Source organism: Palaemon carinicauda, chromosome 21, assembly GCF_036898095.1.
Source record: "Palaemon carinicauda isolate YSFRI2023 chromosome 21, ASM3689809v2, whole genome shotgun sequence".
In the NCBI taxonomy this organism is placed as follows: domain Eukaryota; kingdom Metazoa; phylum Arthropoda; class Malacostraca; order Decapoda; family Palaemonidae; genus Palaemon; species Palaemon carinicauda.
In genome coordinates this window covers 9,365,807-9,386,247 of record NC_090745.1, presented here as the reverse complement: position 1 = coordinate 9,386,247, position 20,441 = coordinate 9,365,807, and the positions used below count along the sequence as shown (strand labels likewise).

Below are 20,441 nucleotides of genomic sequence, written 5' to 3'. Positions count from 1 at the left end.
CTCCATGGGTTAGCTTCCGAGCAGGTAGGGAGGTCCTTAACCGAAATCCTTTTCGGTTGCTTGAAGCTGACGAGAGTCGTCCGGAATTGCTCCTGAGATTCTTGTAGCCTCATTTTCCATGAGGGCTTCAAGCATCTTGAAGACCTCTTGAGTGGCCGGTGGAAGAGGGTCCGGGGTGGCAGAAGTCGAAGGAACAGGTCCCTCGGACGGTGCAGGAGTTGCTGGGGGAGCAGGAGCGACCTCGGTCTCCGAATCAGGGTATTCCACCTGATCTTCCTCATAGTCGAGTTCCTCGCCCATGAGGTTTCTCTCCGTCCCTTCCGACACTTCCGACATACGTTCCACGTTGTCGGAATCAAGATGGCACTCGCGCATGGACTGAGCCATGACGACATCAGGTTCCACCACGATCTGGACGGTGGAGATCTGATCACGGGGGACCACAGAGTCTTTCGATGCTTTTGGGAAAAGCAAGGCCCTCAAGTCTTCGTTGGGAAGATACGGTCCAATGGCGTTCTTCTGGAAGCCACTCACCCATTTGCGTAGCTTCTCCCTAGCAATGTCCCTTGCCTCCGCAGAAGGAGGATCATCGAACGCCTCGACAAGAAGACTTTTGCAGACTCTACAATTCTGCGGGTCCCAATACTTCAAGTCGCCTTTCTTGGCGGCGCAAGGGCCGTGGGTCCGTAGAAGTCCGGGCGCTTCACCCCGCAGAAGTTACTCTCACACTTCATATACTCCTCCTGTAAAAGAAAGAGATCATGAGTACATGGAAGGCATAAGAATGACTTACATTCCTCTAAAATTAAAGATAACTTAATCTAAAATTAAGAATAACTTGATTATAAAAACATTTTAATGCTTCAGATTAATGAGCGGGAAAGGAAGTAGATAGACACATACTTGTGAATCCCGCCCAGCCGGTTACCGTAACCTTATCTGTAGACAATTCCTTTGTGCCCGAAGGTCACAATGAGGGAAATCCATATGGATGAGCCAAGCTAGGCTTCTAACAGAAATTGTCCGCAGAGTGTAATAGGGTCTAAGACCACTCAGATCCCTTGGGGAGAAGGGGTATAGGATAAACTCCTAATTAAATGTAGGTTCCGGCAATCGACTGCACTAAGATACACAGAGTAAGCTGGAATATTGTAATATGCAAACAAACAGCATAGCCACAATCTTGGATGGTAAGACAATACCTATATGTAAGTGGCCAAGCCATCTGGCTGCAGTATATTGACTGTCGGCATGTTGCCGGCAGCCATGGAAGGGGTGCATGTCCCTTAACGTCTCATGAGGGTGCCGGCAGACCGACGGAACACCGGAGGCCGGTCCTGCAGGGTGGAAGGCATCAAGACAGACACACTGAGTATCTATAAGGATAATACCATAGTGGCGACCGCCGGCACAGCGGCGGGTCGTCGGCAGGGGGCGGCAGCTCCGGCAGCCAAAGGCTGACGGCATGCTGAGCCTTGGATCAATTCATAAGATATATATGTATATTGTCGTATACCTAGATTGCCGGCAATCAATGCCGGCATGCGGGTGGCCGACTCCGAAAGTCGGCCGGCTGTTACTAGGTAAAACGAAGGGTGGGACGTCCGCAGCTTCCGGCACACGGAAGGCTGACGTCTTAAATGGGGGGAGGCATCTTATGAAAGAATGTCACCTGAGGTAGTGGCGGTTATCGCCGGCAGTAGAGGCGGCAAGGGACCGGCACCAGGATAGAAAGAGAGAAAGGTAAGGAGGGATGGAAGGGGTAAGATCCTATACCCCTCCGGCATCCCTCCGGAGAGAATGCACTCATGGTAGGAGTGGATACTCCTAACATCCGGTGGCAGGGAGCCGGCAGGTGGCCGGGTGCCTGTGGTAACCCAAGGGAGGGATAGAGGGCACTCAAAGAGGGGGGGAATCCCCCGCCGGCAGGACCGCCGCCGGCAACCACCCCCATAGAACGCTATGAAGGGTATGTGTACCAGAGCGGCCAGCTCAACAGGAGAACAATGTTAGCCCTACCACTCCACCCAAGGGAGGAGATGTAGGACTAAGGACAGAGGTGTGTAGGCAAGCCTACACCAAAGGGATAGGTGGGGAGGGAGAAGAATGGGTCTTTCTAAAGAGGAGACTCTGCATGAGAACGGCCACCAGGGTAAGGGAGAATGCTCCCTAACCTAGGCTAGGTAGCCCAGATCGAGAACGGTACTAATGTACTGTCTCAAACTATAATAAGGCAGTCAACCCCCAGAGCTTAACCTAGAGTAGGAGGACTAACTCCTAGGCTAGGAAAGCTTGAAAGACACATCGCTAGTTGCAGGGTGGAAGGAGTAACCCAACCAGGTGCAACTGAGGAAGGGCAGGGCCCTTCCTTATCTCAGGCACGACCCTAAGGGAGGGTCATTCCCTAGGGTAGGCAGAGAAGCGATAAATACTCTGGTTGTAGATGAGATTCCCCTATATAGAAGGGGAAGCAAGTCTACCAGAGGGAATGCCCGCAGGCAGGGGGAATAGGGAGCATATAAGGGTTCCTACATTAGGTTAGGAGGGGATGATACACAATCAACACTGTCCCTTATATGGTCCCCGAAGGCGAAAACACTTACATCACAGTAAATAGTATGTTTAATAATGCCACAATCTTCATAACTTAACTTAGGAACACTGGTATATATCATGCATGAAAACAAGCACTAGGCTGTCCAGCCTAGGGGCTAAGCTAGCGATCTAGTATGGGGTCGAACAGCGACCGAGTCTGATGAGCGCTAAAACACGATACAAGGATTCCCTAGCTATGAAGACTAAATAACTAATAATATTAATTAGCTAAATGACCGGAGAGGGCTGTTCTGGCTAACTAAATAAAGCATGCAACATGAACAGCGGCGCCATAAAATGGCGCGTCCGGTGTCGGCACAGCTCTGCCACAAAACACAATATTTTACGAAAAGTAGAAGTTTCTTTACGGCTAGAGCTTATTTAAACAATACTGGGACCTGGTACTCAACTTTCCAGAAGAAGGCGAGGCTGAAGGTAGCGACATAACGGCGATGTAAGCTAATAAAGGAAGCACTTGGAAAAATCCGACTTAGCAAAGAAGCTACAGGCAAAAGGATGAGGACGGACGTGACATCATTTAGCAATGGCGCCCGTTTGTTTGCGTCTCGAGTACCAAAAGCAGCCACGGATGAGTGTAACTGTGGAACGGCTCCTAAGCTACTCAACCATCTTTCCATATCAAAGTGTTAACTCTATATGGGGTGCAGATAGCTATGAGGCGTGTTAATACATGCGTCCCCTGTTGATATACGATATCCTAGAGGGAAACCTTTAGGGTACTCGCACCAGAAGTTAGAATTCTGTGATAACCTTTAGTTTAATTCTCTGGGAATATCCACTGTAGTTAGATATGCCCAAGGAAGCTACTGAAGGAACCTTTCATCAGGACGTCATGGCCTAGAGCCCAAAAAATTGTTCTTGAAGAGTGTTGAAATACCGAGAGAAATGATTATAGATGCGCACATTTGGAGAAGCAGGAGACATGTCATCTTTGGAACGGTAACAGATCGAGATGTGATTTTTGTATAAGTTTATTTTGTCTAGTAATATTTCTAGTGATATTTTACCATAATTAATCATATATTGCCTTGAAATGTTTCAAATAATTTTCCCATTAGATATATTTATGCTTAATGAAACAAGTTTTTCATGTTGATGTAACCACTGGTCAATCGTTAGTCGTTAGATGGTCTCTGCTCATCTCTTCACCAATCGGGAATTCTCCATCATCGAGAAAAATAACACCAAGTTATTGAGTTGTGATTAACGTGAAGGTCTTAAATACTGAAGAAGGAAATCGTGACTAAATTTATCGCCTTTTCGCCGTCATAGATCGTTGGTATGAAGGTATGTGCTGGTTGTTTTTCCATTAGGCACGACGTAGGTTTTCCCATGTTATTATATTAAGGGGATTGTGCTAAGGATGAAACGCTTATTTGTGGTAGTTTAATTATTCTTGGTCCCCACCACGTAATAAAAATCATCAACCTTTGAATGGAGTGTAAATTCAACGAAGCTGTGCTCTTTTGATAAGACCCATTAGCTACTTAAAATTTCAAGGTGGCAGCAATTTTCTAAGATTGATTCCATTGCATATACAGAAATGTTGTATTTAACAATGAGATTGGAGCAGAGAAAGGGGTGTGTGATGTTCCCATGGGTTGTTCAATTTTGTTTGTTGATGGAGTGGTGAGAGAGGTGAATGCTCGAGTGCTTGGTCGAAGATTGAAACTGATAGACAAGAGTGATCAGGAATGGGAGTAAATCAGTTGTTGTTTGCAGATGATACTGTACTGGTTGCAGACTTGGAAGAGAAGCTTGGTGATTAGTGACTGAGTTTGGAAGGGTATGTGAGAGAAGTAAGTTGAGAGTTAATGTGGGTAAGAGTAAGGTTATGAGATGCAGGAGAAGGGAGGGTGGTGCGAGGTTAAATGGAGAATTACTTGAAGTAGATCAGTTTAAGTACTTGTGGTCTGTTGTTGCAGCAAATGGTTAAGTGGAAGCAGATGTACGTCAGAGTGAATGAAGGATGCAGAGTGTTGGGGCCAGTGAAGGGAGTGGTAAAGAATAAAGGATTAGGCATGAATGTGAAGAGTTCTGTATGAGAAAGTGATTATACCAACTGTGATTATTCCAACTGTGATGTATGGATTGGAGTTATGGGGAATGAAAGTGATGGAGAGACAGAAACTGAATGTGTTTTGAGATGAAGTGTCTGAGGAGTATGGCTGGTGTATCTCAATTAGATAGGGTAGGAACGAAGTAGTGAGGGTAAGAACGGGTGTAAGAAATGATGTAGAAGGTAGAATGGATATGAATGTGTTGAGGTGGTTTGGCCATATTGAGAGAATAGAAAGTGGCTGTCTGCTAACGAAGGTGATGAATGCAAGAGTTGATGGGAGAAGTACAAGAGGAAGGTCAAGGTTTGGGTGAATAGATAGAGGGAGTGAAGAAAGTTCTGGGTGATAGGAGGATAGATGTGAGAGACAAGAGAGGGTGCTGGAAATAGGAATGAATGGCAAGCAATTGTGATGCAGTTCCGGTAGGCCCTGCTGCTTCCTCCAATTGCATTGGTCACCGCGGAGGTAGTGGCAGTATGGGATTCAGCGTATGAAACTTCAATTGTGGTAGATAACAGGGGAGGTAGGGCTTTGGCACCCTAGCAATATCAGCCAAACTTGGCTGAATCCCTTTCAGGCTGGGATGATCGGAGAGAGGAAAGGTCCCCTTTTGTTCGTTTGTTTAATGTTGGCTAACCCCACCCCCAAGTGGGGGAAGTGCATTGGAAATAGAGAGATAACCAACAAAATCGCAAGGACGTGACCTATTCGAATAATCTTGGTGTCAACTCGTAAATATTTTACTGTAGAATCCTGATTTTGAACTACGAACTACTCGATGGCTTGCTTGTACTAATAGAGTGGATGTCAACGCACAACCAGGGCACACTGGATGGCACTGCAGCTGTGAATAGTATTCCAAATGCTGTCTAATAAGCCCAGCATCAGTTAGTTTCTCTAAACCCTGGTCCGAGTCGGTCATTGCTGCTGACCAGCTAAACGCTAAAGTATGCAGTAGCCAAGTAGGTCTAGTGACTGCCCTACATTGGGATGACGAAATTTGTCATACTAATGAGGGTCTTGCATATTGAGGTTGTGGTGCTGAAGTCTATTGGAACTCTACTCCAGGACAGTTGTTGGACAGGATCCTAGTGTAGGCAGGAATTATTATTATTATTATTATTATTATTATTACAGGCTAAGCTATAACCCTAGTTGGAGAAGCAAGATGCTATAAGCTCAATGGTTCCAATAAGAAAAATAGCCCAGTGAGAAAAGAAAATAAACAAACTACAAGAGAAAAGAAATAAACAATCAAAATGAAATATTTTAAGAGTAGCAACAACCTTAAATTAGATCTTTCATGTATAAACTATAAAAATTGCAAAAAGAAAAAAAAAACAAAAAAACAAGAGTATTAATTTCTGACAGCTTCAAACATCACTAGGGCATGACAGATGCATCAGGTAACATGTAGTCTGTACAAGCTTCTGAAGGCATCCGACACTGACTACTTGAATGGGGCAGATGAATAACATTTAAGAGGTTCTTGGCATCGAAGCTTGGTGTGAGCTTCACTAACTGTAAATTACCTAGTTTCATTTTTGGTATATGATACTATCAATGGCACTGGTGATCCTTTTTGATGATCTAATCATTCAGGGAAGCCAATTTCCTCTTGTACTGTCAGTCCCTGGCTGAGCTGCTACCATACTACTTTGCCATCAACAATGTAAACTTTGTATGGTGGCTTCCAATCCATTACACACACATAATAACACTAGAATAGAAGCATCCACAGGTGACTCGGAAATTCCAGACTGGAAACTTTGTTGTACACAATCGAGCGGACAGTTCTTAGCAGTGGCTATTGATCAAGCTAACAACCAGGCCAATGCTGTCATTAAGGCAGACAGGAGTGTGATCAGATTGACTGAAGACCTATCAGCAGTGAGAAGATGGACTATAGCTGGTCCTGAAGTCGACCACATGGTTGCATAGTATGAGGTAGCAGGATCTGTTGATTCTCTTTAAGCAAAAAGTGGTGAAGGCAGACTGTCAAGTGTTCTCCAATCTGTTGTTGCCATGCCAGAGGAGAGAAAGTGAATTGAAAAGGGTTCTTCCGTCATGAGAAGCAGTTACATCCTGCTGCCCTCGGCAATGGTGGAAAGCTCCACATCTGTCTAAAATCTCTCCTCGCTACCATTTTTGAGAGCCAAATTACATCAACTGAGGCAAAGCCAGATGTCAACACCACCACCTATAGCTGATGAAGTGTTAATGAACAGGGTGCACCCATGGAGTTGAAAGATGTTCCAAGAGTATGTTATGCTCCATGTCCTTCCAACAATACAAGCATACTCTACCAAGTACAAGAGAACAAACATTGTTTGATATCCACCAGCCATCTAGTCTGAAAGCTGAAACAAGATCAAAGGGAGGATGCTGGGTGAAACTTAGTGATAAGGAAGGGCAAAATTCCCTTGAGCTGGTGAAACTTCCCGAGAGAAAATGAGGACAAAGTTAAACTGTACAAATTTCTGGCTGATGAGATTACATATGTGGCTACACCAAATGTGATAATTTTTACCAAGACGGAAGATACTGTTAGCAACCACGATATACATCTGGCTGGGGTTGCACCATGTAGTCATGAAGGTGGTGACATGCAGGTATATGTGCATGCCAGGCATGCAACAGAAGCAGGCAGAAAAGCCAGCAACACACATCATTATTACAGTCAATGTTCTGAAGACACTTCAGGACCTAGATCTGCAGCAATTGAGGGTTTTCTTCTTTCAAAGGTGGATTCTTGTACATCTTTAGTTGCACTCTTGAAGAAAAGAGCAAAGCGTATACTCTTCGTCTATGCCTTCGGTGGCTACAATAGTGATTCAGTATTCTGCTTGGCAAACCTGGGACGATTATGATGAAACTTCCGGGGTCTTCAGTAAATTCGGCTAGTACCCACCAGAGGTGGATGATGAATACCTAGAGACGTTTGTGGTCATGATGTATGAAAGAGCCAGGAGAGCTGAAGGTGTTCATGATGCGAGGTCGGACATGTTTGCTCAAAATCGGAAGCCACGTGAAGCCATTCCTCCAACTGGAGCAATACTAAAGCAGCATCTGAAATATGTGCTTAGCAGATGGGTTGCAGTGAGTCAACAGTAAGTCGGCTATAAACTAAGATTCCTTCAAACTGGAACTGGACCAAGGTGATCTGTGGAAGATCATTTGGGCTGAGCTCCTATCCATTACAGAGATTTCCCAGCAGCTGACCAAGTGTGGATGCAAGTCTGAATGCTGCAGTCAGTGCAAATGCTAATGACTTAGTTTACCCTACACAGCACTGTGCAGCTGCAGATGAGGCTTTGCTCTTTTATTGCAAAATGTAATTTTTTGTATATTCAGTGGCATCCATCTTTAAACATGGCTGCCATCATGAGTTTTTAGGAGGCAAACGGGTTATATCAAAAAGGGATTTTGACGAAGGAAAAATCTATTTCTGGGGAGAGACCTGTGGCGCCCGGTGAAAAGTCCTTCTTGTATATCTTTTCTGATAAAACCTTCCAATTATACCAGAGAAAGATAAAAGCATGGAATGCTGAGGTTACAACCCTCGCGCGAGCACCTTTTGGGTGTCGTGTATAAAGCAAAGGCGCGTGAAATCCACTATTCACAGGTTGTCTTCCATTTAGTTAATTCCTTCGTCAAAGGGATGGGCCGATACAAAGGCCCTAGACAAACCCCCATCGCCACACCACCCACGCCACGACGTGAGCGCCATCTGAACAACATCCTTCTGTATTGGCCATGATGGCTTGGAAAGGAAAGGGTGGGATCGTGTAAAATAAAGGGGAAGGGTTTCACCGGGCGCCACAGGTCTCTCCCCAGAAATAGATTTTTCCTTCGTCAAAATCCCTTTTCTGGGTCGACCTGTGGCGCCCGGTGAAAATGTACCAGAGAATGCCTTCCAAGCCCAACAATAACTACTAATTTAATAAGGGGAGAGAAACAACACCATGTAAAGAAAATCATATATAATTAAGGTAAGTATGCATAAAAACATAAACTAGCCACAGGGCATAGTGAGAGTAAGGTTAAACAAACATGATAACAGGGAAACCTCTGAGTATCAGAGGAAAACATGCAACAAAACTGACATGGCTAAGAATATCCCAACCTTATAACAACGGAAAACAATAATAGTTACAATCATATTAACCTAATATGTAATAAACTTAGGGCTAACGAACCACCAAGGAAGCGGCGTCGTGGTGCGAGTGGCGGGTAGGAGGGAGAAGAGAAGAGATGGATGAAAGGAAGAACAAAAGATCAATGGGGAGAGATAAGGCTCCCAGCTGCAACCGTTGGGTATTTAAGAGCCTGTAAGTTCTTTAGATAGTGGCGTTTGAAGACCATAGGAGATTTCCAACCCGTGTACTTCTTAAGGTTATCAAAGTCCATATTCTGGAAATAGTTGATGGAGGTAGCTATCGATCGGATATCATGAGCATGGGGAAATGATCCCGGATTGGCTTGTTTAATGAAGTATAGGATCTGTTGCCTAATGCCACGTATGGAAATGGTACCTCCTTGTTCTCTGATAAACAAGGGGCCAGACGATCGGGTAGCAGTCCTGGCTAAAAAGGCCCTGAGAGTGGTGACCGGACATAGAGAAGTATCTTGGAGAAGAGGAATAATCTTCCAAGGGGACCACCTATTTTGGGGGTCCTCGTTCTTAGCTAGGAACGCCCTGTCTGGTGAAAGTAGTACCTCACCTGAAGGGAGGAAATCCATGTTCTCTGAGTTTCGTGAGAGAGCTGCTAGTTCTGAGATTCTGGAACCCGAGGCCAAAGCTGTTAGAAATAAAGTCTTCCTAAGAAGAGTGATATAAGAGCAGGATTCGTTGTCCGTGTCGGAGGCCAGTTTGAGGACATCATTTAGAGACCAAGAGACCTTTTGAGGACGAACCGAAGGTCGAAGCCTAGCACATGCTTTTGGAATAGATGAGAAATAAGACTCCGCCAGGTTAATGTTAAACACAACCAGGAAGACTTTCCTCAGAGCTGACTTAATGGTGGTTATAGTGCTAGCTGCTAGGCCTTTGTCAAATATGGACCTAAAGAAGGAGATGGCTAAATTAGGAGTCATAACCGAATGGTCTGAAGTCCTTAAGAAATCCGCTAGTTTCTTAACCGCCGAATCATATTGGCGAATCGTTGAGTCCCTTTTGTCTGATTCTATAAAGAGGACATTATCTGGGTCGATGTTTGCGTCCCTACGTGCCGCAAACTTCATGAAATCCACAAAGTTAGGGTTTTGGCTATCCTTGAGGAATCTGACACAGTCCGTGTTTGGACCACCTGGGTCAGTTTGGGGAATGGGATCCGGAAGGGACGGAGTTTCAACTCGAGGAGGAGAGGAAACCAACTGCTCTTTGGCCAGTGAGGTGCCACTAAAGCTACTGCCCCGTTGAAGGAGCGGAGTTTGTGCAAGACTTTCAGTAGAAGATTCACTGGAGGGAATAAGAAGATCTTCTGCCAATGGTTCCAATCCAGTGTTAATGCGTCCATGGCATAAGCCTGAGGGTCCAGGTTCGGTGTCACATAACATGGGAGTTTGTGATTGAGTCGGGTCGCGAATAGATCTACCTGGAGACCTGGAACCAGCCTGAGTATCCACCGGAAGGAGTGCATGTCCAGGGACCACTCCGATTCCAGTGGGCTCGTCCTGGATAATGAGTCTGCTATCACATTCTGGACTCCTGCTAGGTGAATTGCTGACAGGAACCAGTCTTTGTCGGCTGCCAAGATGAAGATAGTGACCAGGATCTGATTCAGGTTGGGTGATTTGGACCCCCCCCCCCCCCCCCGTTGAGGCAGTGGACTACGGCCGTGCTGTCCGAGACTACTCTGATGTGGGTCGACCTCGGAGGGGAGATTCTCTTCAGGGTCAAGAACACCGCCATGGCTTCGAGAACATTGATATGGAACTGTCTCATGGCGGGTGACCAAGAGCCCTGAAACATCTGATGTTGGGAGTAACCCCCCCAACCACTCAGAGATGCGTCGGTATGAATTGTCACTTGTGGAGAGGGAACTGTAGAGGAACCGACTTGGAGAGGTTCCTCCGATCGGACCATGGTTGTAGTCTCATTTTCAAGACAGAGGGGATCTTCGAGGTCTTGTCTCTTAAAGGTATTGACGACCTCTTTCTCCAAACTCGATTGATGTCTTTGAGTTTGGCTTTTAATAGGAGATCGGTCAGTGAGGCAAACTGGAGTAGGCCGAGGATTCGTTCTAAAGCTCTTCTGGACACCTGTTTGTGTTTGAGAAAGTTCCTGACCTTGGAAGCTATCTCCCTCACCTTCTTGGGAGGAAGGGAGAGCTTGTGCTTTGAGAGGTCCCAACGGATGCCTAACCATTCGAAGAGGCTTGATGGTTGTAGGCGGGACTTCCGGAGGTTGACTTGGAAGCCCAGTTTGGCGAGAAAATGGAGTACCTTCGACGTAGCTCTGTTGCATTCCTGGTGTGACTGGGCCCAAATGAGCCAATCGTCCAGATAGGCGACGATTTGTATCCCTTGGTGTCTGAGTTGCTCGAGCACCGTCTCCCCCAGTTTCGTGAATACCCTGGGGGCAATGCTGAGACCGAAGGGCATGACTTTGAATGCGAAGGCTCTCTTGCCGAGACGGAAGCCTAGGTAAGGAGAGAAGTTTCGAGCTACTGGGACATGATAATAGGCGTCGGTAAGATCGATAGAGGTGGTGACGGCCCCACGGGGAAGTAAGGTCCGTACCTGAGAGATAGTCAGCATACGGAACTTGTCGCAAAGGATGTAAGAGTTGAGCTTCGACAAGTCCAGAACTACCCTCAACGCCGACGAGTCTTTCTTCGGGACTGTAAACAGGCGGCCTTGGAATTTCAGGGATCGAACCCGCTTGATTGCTCTCTTCTTGAGTAACTCCGCCGTGTACTCTTCCAGGATGGGAGTGGGTCTCTGGAAGAAGGTCACCGGTGGAGGAGGGGATCCCTGTGACCATTTCCAACCCAAGCCCCTTGATATTATGCTGTGAGCCCATGGACTGAAGGTCCAATGGTCCCGGAAGTGATAAAGTCTCCCTCCTACCGGCATCACATCATTGGGAGGGAGTGAACTTAGGGCCCCTCCCTCCACGGGAACCCCTTGCTCTAGGCCCACCTCGTTGGCGGAACTGTCCTCTACCTCTGAAACTCCCTCTTTGGTATCCACGAAAGGAACCGGAGGATTCATAGGCAGGGTTGTATGCAGGTGAGGGCATCCAAGAGGGGTTGGGCTGTGTACCAGGGGGAGCAGCGAGGTAGACTACCTGCTGAGGAGGCGCCTGTTGTCGAGAAGTCGAGGCCGCGGAAGGCTGTGGGGACGAGGTACCCCGGGCCGCCTTGTAAGGACTAAACCTCTGCTTCTTCTTGAAGAACGTGTGTCTCTGGGGTTCGAACCTCTTTTTGGCTGAGAGACCCTACCTTACCTGCAAATTCTGGTTTGCCCTCGCTGCGTCCTGAAGAACCTTATCCACCTCGGTCTGAGGGAAGAGGGTCTTACCCCAGCAGGAGGACGCTATCAGTCTGTTCGGCTCATGCCTGATGGTGGCCTCCGACAGAACGAACTTCCTGCAACTAACCCGAGCTGACCAGAAGTCATGGAGATCTATTTGGTAGGATAGCAGCTGGTTCTTTGTGGCGACTCTGAACAGCGTTTCCTCTGGGTAAAGAGATGCTAGGGACTCCATGGAGGTGATGGATTGGAGGGACCTAGCAAGTCTAGTACGGGTCTCGAACTCAGTTTTGAGAAGACTCTCTATTAATCTGGGAAGCTTCTCAGAGAAAAGAGTAGAGGCACAGTCCGGGTCTAGTTTCCCCACCGTGAAGGTAGAAGCCGCAGCATCCCAGGCTGCCGAGGTACCCGGAATAAGCAAAGAGGTGGGGTCCGTCTCCTTGAGAGCCGGCATGGAAGAGCCTTCCTTGATGGCCTGTATAGTCAGCTCTGTGACTTTGTCTATGAGCGGCAAAGAGATGGAGGCCGCTGTCGTAAAAATAGTGTAGGAACCTTTGTGTGGGGTGAGCTTGGAGTTAATACACCCCCACTCTGATAGTGTTCTGGCCCAGATAGCCTGGGCCTGCTCTTTTGGAAATATGACCGTTTCCTTCGGTACCTTGTCCATACGGACCAATGCATGTTCCTTTAACCGTACAAAACCATTGAACGGGAATGCTAGGCCCGGGGGATAGAACTCCAGGTCCTCTAGAGGGCGGGTGCCCATGCCCTCCAGAGTTAGGGAACCATCTACGAATGGAGCATGCAAAGCAAACCGCCAAGGATTGTTTTTATCGAAGGGCGGCAGCTTCGATGCGTCTGGGGCAGAAGGGGGAGGAAACTGAGTTCCGGCGCGGATCAGAGTAGCCATCATATCCTTAATCTCTGTTATTGTACCAGAGTGATGTTGAACTTGATCCCTGACCAATCCTTTGATCAGTTGGATGGGGAGGAGATCAGCCCAGAGTACCTGAAAGTCACCCGTTGGTTTTTTCTTGGATTTGGTAGACTTAGACTTCTTAGGAGTAGTGGTTTTACGAGGAGCAATATGAATATCAGGAGCTGTCGAGGGTCCGGGGACCGGTGACGTTGATACTGGCAAAGCTGAAGTCTTATAAGTTCGAAGTGGCTTCACCTTGGGTCGTACGGAGGCAGAGGGATCCCGAGGAGAACCCTAAGAGTTATCAAAACCTAGAAAGGAAGAGGTAGGAGAGGGAGTAGGAGAGAAAAGGGTTTCCACCAACTCGGCACCACTTACCTGCTCGTCCCTGGGTTCTACGTCTATATCCAGACCCGCCATGTCCATCGGTACGAGGGGTTCGTCCTCCACGGAAATGGTAGCCCTGACTTCTTCAATTAAAGGGGCAGCAAGGTCAGGGGAGACTGCAGCAGTAGTCGAGCCTGGGAAGAGACGGGAGGCCATGTCCCCATCGAGGAGATAGGGTGCGCCAGACGGGGCATTCCTGCCAAAGCCCGACACCCACGGACGAAGAGTAGCCCTTGCTGAACGAAGAGAGACATCATCGGCCTGTAAGATTTGCAGTGATTAGTGATGGAGGAGGGGGTTTGCCCTCCCAAATATACTGTGTATATCATATTCATGTCTATATTAGTGTCTGCCAACGAGAAATAAGGAACAAAGGGAAAACCCACTTACATCATCATTCAGCAGAACTGACGACAGCTCGTAACAGAGCGAGCACAAATCCGGGAACCAAACTGGGTATTGGGCCTGTCCCGGTTCCTGGATAAAGGGAATGGAGCAGTGAGCATGAGACCGGCAGAGGTCATGCCCAACGGGGTCGCTGAACGAGGCAGGGCATCCTTCAGCAGTACAACGGGCCTTCTGTAAAAGAAAGGAGACATGAGTCTGGTGTTGCTTGAAACTCTGATAAGGGATAAAAAACCTATTATTTTAGAGTTCCGGCACTCACTGAATTTCCTAAGCACCCATATTGCATTGACCAAACAACCGAACATTAACTTTAAGTTGATACCGCCCCATACCATTGTTGGCACTTTAATATTCAATTGTCTGTATATTTGTAATGCACCCAATGTCTGTTAATGACATAAGGATAATTAACTTGAAGCAATCCGCCGACCTCCAAGGGTCGGGGAAGTAGTGACATGCCCTTAAAATAAATATAAACATCAGCCTTAGCTAAAGGCAAGGCAAATATAAGTGTGAAATGTATGGGCGACCTCCGGTGAGGCCGGAGCGTAATGAAATGTCCTGAATAAAGGAGCCTTAGCTAATAGCTAAGGCAACTATAAGTGTGAAGTGTTTGGGCGACCTCCGGTGACGCCGGAGGATAATGAGATGCCCTGAATAATTCAATTGTGGCTAATAATTCAATTGTGAAAGATAAAAAGCTAAGCCGCAGCTAAAGTCTAAAGCTTAGGTTATAGTAAAGCGTATTTACGATCTCCGGTGAGGCCGGAGGGAGAAGAAAGGTCCTGAATAATTATTGTGAATAACAAACACAGTTGTAAAAACAAAGGCTATTGTGGATATGGCCGTGGCCTGAGACCGGAGTAAGGGCCACCGGAGGGTCGTATCTAAACAATATGAAGCCCGTCCCATGTAGTAAACAATATAAATATAACAATAGAACGAAAGTTATTGAGAATCCCTCATGGCGGAGTATAACTCAAGGCGGAGTGGAAAACGTTCACAACTACTCCCGAGCCGTAACGGGGAGAGGACGAAACACGGACCAAAATAACGCTCACAATTGAAAAGTCACGAAAAACAAATAACTCGTAAGTTATCATCCACCCAGAGGGGGAGAGGTGAGGGAGGGAGAACCCGCTGAACGCACAAAACGGAAAACGGGAAATCCGCTCCCCCACCGGAGCTAAGAAAGAAAACGAGAGAAAGGGGTAACTCGTGACTGCGAACAGAAAACGGGGACCCCAAGCTCTCGCTATCTTAAACACAAAAACAGGACTAAAAAACACACAACACTATTATAAACGTATAAAATAAACCTGTACATCCATAAAACACTACGATCGAAGAATAGCAACTGCTAAAACTTAAAATAAATAGCACAGTCGAGTGACAAACGCCTCGGAGGGGCGGGTACTAAACAAATACAAAGCTAAATCGCTATCTCGTTCGTAGGCTGGACTTACTAGCAAAAAGTACCATGAGCATAAATACACAAAAAAATAAAAATAAAAATAATAACGGTTCTAAAGGCATAAGGCCAGGGACTTAACCAAGAACCTAAGTGACAGAGTACTAAACGGGCAGACAAAGATGAATTCCCAAACAAGTGAACAAACAATGGCCGCCAAGAAAGGCCAGACGGGAATAATAAAACAGACTATACTGGATATAAAACAAAAGCCCGGTACAATAAAAAAAACTGTCAAAACAAACTATGGTACTTAACATTGGAATGTGTGAAGATGGAGCTTCGGACATGACAAAATAAATCCACGATTAATAAAAAAGACCGAGAGCACAACAAAACAATTCAACACTTTGGATTCCAAAAAGAAGGATGTGGTTCAGATGGCGCTCGCGTCGTGGCGTGGGTGGTGTGGCGATGGGGGTTTGTCTAGGGCCTTTGTATCGGCCCATCCCTTTGACGAAGGAATTAACTAAATGGAAGACAACCTGTGAATAGTGGATTTCACGCGCCTTTGCTTTATACAAGACACCCAAAAGGTGCTCGCGCGAGGGTTGTAACCTCAGCATTCCATGCTTTTATCTTTCTCTGGTATAATTGGAAGGTTTTATCAGAAAAGATATACAAGAAGGACTTACTTTTCACCGGGCGCCACAGGTCGACCCAGAAATGACAATTCCAAAGAAGTGTGTGCAAATTTTGGTGCTTGTATCCAGAAATGAAAGCTATTGCAGTTATCTGCTCCACTATCAGTGTCTGATGATCCTGTAAGGTGCTAAGGAAATATTGCCTGGGTGTGCTCTTGTAGTCACTTTCACTTGTTGCAACTTCAAGAGAACAAGAAGTAGAAGACACATTTGAAGAAGTCTAGGACGACCGATCGTTAGGCATACACGTGATTCCTACCGTTTCTCTAATCATGGGAGAGAGTGTGGCACCTGGAACTTTTATTAACAGAGTATAGAGAGTTGTCCCAAAGTGGGATGAAACATTAGTGCACATGTCCCTATGTAGGTATCTGGGTACTCTGTATGGGTGTTCGCACACCTTTTACCGAGACCGATTTTATTTCTGGTAGAAGTAAAAGCCGAGAGTTTTTCCATAGCAAGAAGAAACTTCGGAGCTCACAACTCTTTTGAGTTGACCATGCTCAATGCTGGTTGGGATGGAAGTGTCGACCATTTTTTCGCACTACAGGGTACCTTGATGTTCAATCTCTTTTGGTTTAGAGAGAGTACATGTATTAGGGTGTGCCAACTATACTCAATTTTTTTTAATGAGGCGCACTTGCACCGACTCGCAGGGGTGCACTTTTAGCTTGGAAAAGTTTCTGATCGCTGATAGGTTAGAATTATCTTGTCCAACCAATCAGCGATCAGGAAACTTTTCCAAGCTAAAAGGGCACACCCCTGCGAGTCGGTGAAAATATGCCTCACTATAAAAAATTGACTGTAGATCTTTGTAGATACTTCTGCTTGTATCTCCTTAGCTTTTAGCTGAAACTTTGGGTGTGATGCCCTCTGAGAAAGATAATCTCTGATGCACAAGATACCGATTCCTCAGCATGGTTTCATGAGAGGAGAAGTGCTATATGGAATCCAATCCTCCAAACAGGAAGGAGTTTCGGTATGAGGTAAAGGAACTTAATGTACATGCCTGCTCCCAGTGCTAGGTCTGCATAACCAAGCAAAAGTGCTGCTGGTTAGGACGTAGACAGCCACTTTAGTTAACTTCCTGCCTCGGGATGTTCCCAAGAAGTTTGATACCATTTACTACTGGTTATACCATCACCATGCGCACAATCAACAAAAGCAGCCATGAAAAACTCTGCCAGAGGTGAAGGAGAAACTTCAGATTGTTCCTCTTACTCAGCTGAACAACAGGAACCTCCATGACTGTTCTTTCCCTACACACACTTGGGAACGCATCTAATCAGGAAGACGATCCCAGTACCTTCTTGACCCCTACACGAGGCGAGAGGTTACATATTGGGAATGCTTCCTTCCCCAAGAAAAATGTTTTGGTGTACAGTACTGTACAGGTGTTCACTTGTTTGCTACCTCTGCTTGGTCTAATACGAGACTGAGCACTTGGACCCTGTGTATGATTATTGGGTCTGAACTCCTCCACTTCCTCCTTCATAGTTTTAGAGAAAATAACCCAGCAGGAGGACTGGGATGAGACAGATCAGGTAGTAGCTCAAATATGATGACGGCAAACTGTCTCGCCCTAGCTACAGAATCACCAAATGCACAATCATTTCGCTCATGATCACTACAATCTCAATAATCACACGGACAAACTCCATGAATATGATCACCATGTGCATGATTATCTGCCCTGTTCTTGGTATTGGGGGAATACTTGACCAATATATTCTCACAGCGGGAACAATGTCGCCACGCATTGCTCACATGCTTGTACCTAGTGTAGTGCTTGCAAACACTACTATCTCTGGCGAAGAATAGTCATTGAGTACATCAGGATGCCAGATAACTCATAATCAATCAATCAATCAATCAATCATTGAGTACATGCCAATAACATAACCCAGTACAGTATGTTCTCTCCCTGTCAATGAGGCGAGGTGAGATATGTACTGGGTAATAAATATATTTTCAGCACCACACTTTTTCGAACTTCACTATCAGATGCTTCATGCATGTTTTTTAGTGATTTTCAGATCGGAACTTTTGGCATCTGCTTTATATTCAGCTTTTCCAGTGCACTTTACTGGTAGAAAGGGAAGCTATGATCATTGTCGTTGCTTGCATAGGCTATAAGATTTCCACTTCATGAGCACCGAGGTTTTCTTGTACTCTCTTGCTTATTGTTTTGTCTTTGTAGGAACATTTTTATTGGTCTCTCCTGGCAAGACAAGTACCCTCACGCTTGTTCTCTACAATTGTCACTTCCCATAGGTTTGGCATCACTTTGCAATTGGGGAATCGCTTAATCGCAGTTTACTCTGGTTCTTAGGCGATTGTTACTTTAGTCACCATGGATCTTTGACAAGTAATAACTTTACCTTCCCAGTGCTACTAGCCCAATCCTGCAGCCCCAAAGAAAAGAAAGTAGAGGTCACTGGAGCACAGAATAACTAATTGGACCAAGTCTCACAAAACTTCAGCCTATTTTTATGCATGGTATTGTGGAAGGAGCAGCACCACTGTACCAAACCCAACCCATGGAAGAGATTTCTTGGGAAGGATTTTCAAAGGCTGCACATTTGCCACCACCACTAATCACTGCAGTGATGGAGGATGCCCTTCAACTTCCTTGGGACATCTGGGGTACTTGCACCTTTCCACCCTTCTACTTGATACTGTTAGTGACGACCCCAAATATCAGGATGATCTTTGTTACTTCCAAGTGGCTACACACTACAGGTTGTTTACAGATTTGCTGATGCAGCTTGTCAAGGTACCAAGGTACCCCAATGGCCCAATCTTCTCTGCCAGCCTTATGTGGAGAGGTATAACAGCTAAGTGTTATACCTATCACTTCACACTTTGCAACTATCCAACTTCTCCAAGAGAGAAGCTTCTATGAAGCACCTCACAGGAGATGCTTGGATTTCTGTAAAGATCCCCAGCAAATATCTACCAGGAAAAGTGGGAAATTTCTTGCGATTGGTGTCATAGACTTGATACTTCTCCATTCAGAGCCTCTCTGCAATTGATGGATGATTTCCTATTTTTTCTATGCCAATAGAAGCACCCGTGTCTCAACTGAGGCTGTTCTTCATCACTTGAATGTTTCAGAAATGGATAACCAAGAATATAATGGCTTTCAGAGATTCTATGGTCAAACAGTCTAGGATGCAGGCTCACAAAGTCAAGGGTATCTGCTCTACCCTAGTCCTCAAGAATACTGTAATCTGTTCATGGTGCACGTGCTGAAGGCAGGGATTTAGAGACACTAGACAACTTTCACTGCTCACCACCTTATGAGTAAAACCACAAGTCCCTTGATAGTTTTACCCTTGAACCTGTGGTAGCTACTTGGCAGGTTGTGCAGTAAGCCCCACTCCAGCACAGGACAAAAAGAATCTTGTCTAAAACAGCAGTCATGCCATAAGTCTAGGAATGAAATGTGAAAAATGTCTGGCCATTCTTCCTGCTTCCCCTCCCTTGGGGTACAGTAGTCATGCCATCGTGTTACTGGACTTGATGTTAAATGCAGTAAGCTATGCAATAAGGTAACTTCATCATTTTGGTATCTCCCCTATCCTCCTGTATAGGGGGAGCATTGGTGGAATATATGCACACCCATTTCTCCTGGGTTAAAGGTCAAAATGAAGTTTGCTCTAGCTGTTGGGTGAGCTGAGCCTACCTCCAGCACAACAGACAACTTTAGTTTTTCTTGAGAGTTTAACCACCGTCCAAGCTTCGTTAAAATAAAGTTCTCAGATTTGTATAGTCAGGAAAAATACAAATTGGTTTGAAAAATTTATAATTTTATGTAGCAAGAACTTTTGATATAATGGCCTGGTTCCTAAATGCTTACTCCAAAATGCATATTGTGGGTGCTGTATTAACTAATCGATAATATAAATGATTTTTTTCCTGTAACGACAAAACATGTTAAAGAAATCTGAAATTTTAATTTCATCTCTTAGAACCTTAAAATAAGTTAGGGAAAAAGGGATTTTGACGAAGGAAAAATCTATTTCTGGGGAGAGACCTGTGACGCCCGGCGAAAAAGTCCTTCTTTGTACTTTTTCTGATATAAATCTTCCAAATATACCAGAGAAAATTAAAAGCATGGAATGCAGAGGTTACAACCCTCGCGCGAGCACCTTGTTGGTGTCGTATATCTAAAAAGGGCGTTTGTAAAACACTATTCACAGGCTCTCTCCCATTTAGATAATCCCTTCATCAAAGGGGGAGGGCCGTGACAGGCCCTAGAGAATACAGTTGGGATACCCTACCGACACCTACCACTCTCGCTCACCAGGTCATCCTTCTGTTTTGGACTTGACCGCAAAGTTGATAAGTTTTTTGCCCAGTGTTTTTCGAAGTGATTGTCGTTAATTCAACATGACTGACGTTGATACTTCACCCTTACCAATGTTAAGTACCATAGTTTGTTTTGGCAGCTT

At 45.6% G+C, this 20,441-nt stretch overlaps 2 long non-coding RNA genes across 2 annotated transcripts in view; both read left to right on the top strand.

Moving 5' to 3' along the window:
* LOC137614627 (uncharacterized) overlaps positions 1–20,441 on the top strand; it is a 77,681-nt gene that overhangs the window by 41,672 nt on the left and 15,568 nt on the right. The gene's annotated exons all lie outside the window — the stretch shown is intronic.
* Positions 3,429–20,441, top strand: part of LOC137614628 (uncharacterized) — a 29,745-nt gene continuing 12,732 nt past the window's right edge. The window contains exons 1-2 of the long non-coding RNA XR_011039112.1: positions 3,429–3,555; positions 3,736–3,903. This is a non-coding gene — a long non-coding RNA (uncharacterized lncRNA). The remainder of the gene's footprint in view (positions 3,556–3,735; positions 3,904–20,441) is intronic.